The sequence below is a fragment of the Triticum aestivum genome, chromosome 2B, assembly GCF_018294505.1.
Source record: "Triticum aestivum cultivar Chinese Spring chromosome 2B, IWGSC CS RefSeq v2.1, whole genome shotgun sequence".
Classification (NCBI taxonomy): domain Eukaryota; kingdom Viridiplantae; phylum Streptophyta; class Magnoliopsida; order Poales; family Poaceae; genus Triticum; species Triticum aestivum.
Window position 1 is genome coordinate 788825498 of NC_057798.1, and position 5748 is coordinate 788831245.

General features: G+C 47.2%; 1 pseudogene; it reads right to left on the bottom strand.

The window, feature by feature from the left end:
* Positions 1–117: 117 nt before the first annotated feature.
* The window catches only part of LOC123039678 (fructan 6-exohydrolase-like), an 8878-nt pseudogene continuing 3247 nt past the window's right edge, over positions 118–5748 (bottom strand).

Consider the following 5748-nt stretch of genomic DNA (forward strand, 5'->3'; position numbering starts at 1 on the left):
TAGGGAGAAATGACATGGGTCTTACTGGCACGCACCAGGTGGTGGTCTAGTCGGTCATGACTTGAGCCTCACTTCTACATATTAAACTAGTGCGTAGTTCCTCCACGAACTGAGTCGGTTTTAACTTTACACTTAAGGGAGTCACCCGCCATGCACGATGTTTACTGAAGCCATCACCAGCCTCCATGCCTCGAGCTTGGACACCTTCACGAGTCCGGTCCCATTATTGAACACGAACACATGGCTATTTCTGTTCTCCGCGTGCTCAGGGTACACCCGTGCCGTGATGCATGTCCGCCCCCCGCCTCCAAAGCTCTCCACTACCGAATGGTCAATCTATTTTTTGGAAGAAGCGAACGAAATTATAAGGTATTCATTTGATGCATGTAACTAAGCAAAGAATTGATGAAGAATTATGATTACCAATGTTCTAAGAGATATGCTCCTCCCTTGCTGCTCGATGTCTATGTCCACAAACCCTCCATACGACGGCTTGTACACGTTGTCCCTCCCAGTCGATCTACTCATTTTGTCGCAACACGAGGTACACAAGTTAAAACAAGAAAAATATGAGTTTGCAATAGCGGGAAATTCCATCTGAATTAAGGGAGTTGTGTTCTTGTGTCTTGTGTGGTCGGTGAGAACTTTGTATTTCTAGTTGTGTGTGAACACTCTGAAGAAGACAGCCGTGTGCTCCTGCATGTTGCTGGAGGCCATGACGAGCAGCCCGAAGGGGCCGACCTTGCCTGGCACGGACGCACCATTCTCCTCGCATAGCTTTTGGGGGTCCAGCTGCCAGTTGGGCTGGAAAGTCTCAGCCTCTTCTAGGGACGGGATCTCGAAAATGGCCTCCACGTCAGCCTGCGCGCCAACACCAACGATCTTGTCCACGCCACCGGAATTCACCTGCGCTCCTAGCAAGCCGACGACTCGTTTGCTCCTCAATGTCTCGTTTGCTCTTCAATGTCTCTATCTCATCGATCGGCCACTGCCTTACCTGCTTACTGTCTTCGTCCAGCCACACCTTCCTCGGAACCGTCTACATGTGCACATCATAGCTAATAATATAAAGAGGATGATCAGTTAGTTGATTGGAAATTGACCGGAGGATGCACCTGAACGCCGGACCAGCCCCTAGCGATGTCGTTGTCCTGGTTGTCAGACTCATTGGCCCATGCCCATAGCACGCGCCGGTTCTTGCTCGAGTCGAAGAAGGACTTTGATGCATACACATGCCCGTAGTCGAAGCGGCGCCAGGTCCGGCAATCATCGGCGTTGCGCTCTACATCCACCTCCGGCACAAAGGTGTCCGCCACATCATCATACCTGCCGACCGCATAGTAGTCTTGGGTCGTGTTCATCACACTCAGCTTCAGCACGTGCCTCACAGCGCTGCTCGCTGGTCCGGCCGCGTAGCCAAGTCGCCCCTCCTCCACGCCAGGCTCCGCCACCGGGAATAAGTCCGGGCATTCGACCACGCCTGCCGCGCGCGATGTGTACAACGGCAAGGCATTCCGCTTCCAGTGCCGAAAGTCCTTACTTCGGTAGATGAGCGTGGAGGCAATGCCATTGGGGCCACCGACCTTGGCTGCAACGGCGATACGCCATAGGCCGTCGCGGCCTACCCACGCCGTGGTCGGGTCACGGAAATTGTCTCCAGGGACGTCAGCTGGGAGTGGTATGACGGGGTTGTAGGCAGGCTTGACCCACTCGCGGAGGAGCGGGTCGGCAGGGTTCTTGGGGAAGGCGACATTTTGCACCTGCACCTCCTTGTCGGCGTCGATGCGGCCGGTGTACAGCAAGGCTGGGATGCCGCCGGGGAGGATTGTGGCGGAGGTTCGCTGAGTCCAAGTGCTTGTCTTGGCTTAAGGGCAACAATGGGCTGTGCCTGACAAAGTCCACAGACGAGCATCGCTGCCAGCTGGAGAGAGCTGAGTGGCTATGCCACAAGCGCGCAACATCGACTGATGAGAGATGTCGCGACGCCTAGAGGGCCTACCGTCACGGGAAGGAAGATGAGGATGACTGCTTAGACGGCGGCAGTGACGGCATGAATGATGGTAGAGGTGTCGGTGGCCATGCCTATGAGGTCACTGTTCCTTTACCTCGCCTAGTTTAGGTTAGTTTACGTTTAGTTTTAATTTCTTTTGTTTTGGTTGAAACATTGTGTCCGTTTGATTGTAATATATCAACATTTAACGAATATCATCTAGTTAGCATGAATTGGACCATTTTTATGAAAAATCATTTGAAATGGACCGAACATTTGATGTGTGTAGTCATGGGCGTAGCAATGCCCAGACAACACTGTTCATTACTGAGTGCACTCTGTTGATCCAGCGTTGCGGAATCCTGGCTACTGCACTGCATGTGGTTGAATGGCCTCCGCCCTATCACTGTAGGTGGATATTTGATGATGCTTGTTTTGATGATCCGCGTTGGACTTTCCCTTGCCACTTGAGACTGTCCAATAGAAAATGGACTCTGTATGGTGCAATCAGCGGTTAGATGATGCTTAAACTGCCCTATCTCACATGTACTTCCTCCGTCCGGAAATACTTGTCGAGGACATATTTTCGGACGGAGAGAATAGTAAAATGCACCGTCGATAAACAGCATGTCTTGAACGTGTTACATTCTCGGTAGCAAGCATGCAAAGGATAGATAGTACTCCCTTCATCCAAAAAGCTTGTCCTAGGACAAAAAATAAATAGACCAACTGAGGAGGAATCCTACATCATTATATTAAGAGGGAATGTGAGACGCTAAATTCAACCCAAAAAGTGATCGAACCCAGGTCATTGGGGCGACAGCACCGTGCTCGCGCAACTGAGCTATGAGCTCATCCACACCCACAAAAGTATGTCTTAGATTTTTTTAGATACGGATGTATCTAGACATGTTTATGGTAAATACAAAGTATTTAAATAAATTTAAGACAAATATTTTGGATGGAGGTAATACTTATTAACGCATTGGCGTACGAACAAACTAATCCAGATCGATCAGTGAACGGTGGTGGAGAGCTTGGGCGACGCCGGGCGTACGTGCACGACAGCGACGGGCAGCTGCTGCATGTACGTGTCCAACAATTAAAAGGCAGAGTGGCGCCGTGAAAGGTGTCGCAAGCCAGCGGGGTAGCGTGGGACGGTGGCCGTGAACGGTGGAGCCAGCTGCTGGATTGCACCAGGCGCCGATCATGACATGCAGAACTGCAGAAGTGGACCGGGCCGGGGTGATGGGTTCTCACGTTTGGAGTCTTCTGTGATGACCTATATGATATTTTGTTTTATTTTCTAGGAACCATCTTCTATACTAGAAGCGCGTAGGGCGTGCTTTGCTGCGCCTGCGATGCCTTTCTGTTTTGACAATTCGTTTTTGCTCATGTTTTTGTTTAACCAAGCGTGAGGAAAATGGCATAATAAGAGAGATCTATCTCGCCTAGGAAAGATTACACTCTAGCTACCTCTAAACCAAGTCATGATTCAGTGAGGTCGTAAGGTTCCCAATCCATGTGAACACTGTTTCCATCATGTAGAATGTAAAACTAGGACAAATAAAAGTTAATGATGAAGCCTCCTAGTGAAGGAATGGTGGAGACAAAGCAGATGATACAAAGATGAAAGCTTAATTGCAGACAAATTTACGATTATAAATTTACAACGTCAAGTTGAATTGCTTGCATGCTTTCTGATCACGAACCTTTAATCCGGAATAGTGCGAGCCCAGATTCACACTAACTATCACCGTCCAGAACATGTTCAGCAATGAACTTCTTGTGTCTAGAGCCAAGACCACCCTTCATTAATAATTCAGAGAGAAATGTTAACGTCCAAACCAAATTATCTATCTAACAATGCAGTCTGTTAGAAGCAAACCTTAAACACTTGGGAGACTCTGAAACATGACAAAATGTTGAATTAGTTTTTCCCCATCATGACGGCGAAACAATATAATTAGAGTCAAAATCTGGATCCACATATGAAAAACCAATGGTGCATATCATCAAATTTTGATTTAAAGGTTACATGTGGAAAAAAAGTTTTGAGAGGGCTACCACTTGTCACTGCTTAGTCTGACTAACTCATAACAAAACCGAAGCTTAATAGCATATACACACCATTTCTATGTATAGTGACATGTCACATGGTAACATTTAGGTTCAGACTACAAATTGCAAGGGATACATCTTCTGTTGAGCCGTGTGCATCTTATTTTCCTCCAAAGGCTTTGCAAGCTCACTTTTGTGTAACTAAATCTTTGACTGAATATATGTTTCCATGTTAATTGTAGAAGGTCCATCATCAGCTGAAAATATAAGAAAATATATGGAATATTTAAGTACGCCTAACCTGCTTTCGAGACCATCAATCACCTGCTCAAAGGATAGTATCTTCCTCTGGTCTACACCATTTGATCTTCTTATCCAATAATTTCATTCTTCAACTGTGATTAATGTACATGTTATGCTTCCGATGCTGACAGACCACTCAGCAATCTCACAAGTTTTGCTTCCATAGATCTTCTGCCATGGTAGCGTCAAATTTGGCATCCTGAGCCATCTTGCTAGCGATTGAAATTGTTGATGCTCTATCCTCCTGAAAGCAATTACTATCATTTGAATGCACAAACTCGGTTTTAAACAGGCAGAAAATCTGTTGTGTAATAAAGAAAGGAAAAAAACAAATTATAAATGCTAGTCTTTAGTTACTTTGGCTACAACTTCACAACAATACCAAGTTGTGATTACCACAAAAATATTTCCATTTCATATGGTGATTCCTAGACTGCCACATTTTTACAACTGATATGAGAAAGTACTTAAGCCTCGATATACTAACAAAATTTCAGGAAATCCATTTCATCTCGGAAAAATCAACAAGATTAGTAGTTCAACTAGCTGTGATGAAATACATTTGGTGGGGGTATTTAGTAGTCACATAACAAATAGCAGCATAAACAAACTATCTAACAGATTATTATTTTTTGAAAAGGAGGATGACCCCCGGCCTCTGCATCTGGGAGATGCATACGACCATTTTATTGATTATTCTTAAGGACCTTACAAAGTATAACAACAATATGCCTGAATCTGTCATCTTTGCAGAATCTACCACTACTCCTATCCAAATGATGAAGAGGTGCAAGCTGGGCCACATACCCAAAGCTCTCACCTAAGCCTAACATCCATAGCCGGAGGCCCCGACCAAGCCATCTGCCGGGTCCGGGGCTTAAACCGGTGTGACACACTCACATGTGTCGTTGCCGCCATCTTCCACGGGTCCATCTTCAGAGCAGATTGAGGTGACAACCCTGCCAGGTCCTCCACCATCGACGCCACCACGACGCCAAACGACGACCTCCACCTACGCGAGCCTTGGCAGGTCCTCCGCCATTGAAGCCACCACGACGCCATCCGACGACCTCCACCTACGCGAGTCCATCGCCATTCTCCAAGCAACGGACGTAAATCCATGCTAGGAAAGGGCCGCACCACCACCCACAAGCGCCACCAGTAGTAGAAAAAGGACCTAATGTGAGACACATTAGTCTCGATTCAATTTTGGCCCGGTACTAATGGTACCATTAGTCCCGGTTCGAACGGCTATGCATTAATGCCGTTTCGTGTTGAACCTTTAGTAGAGGTTCGTGCTACGAACCGGTACTAAAGGGGGGTGGCAGGCTGGCGTCAAGCCGGGGCCCCACGAGCCCCTTTAGTCCCGGTTCGTGGCACAAACCGGTACTACA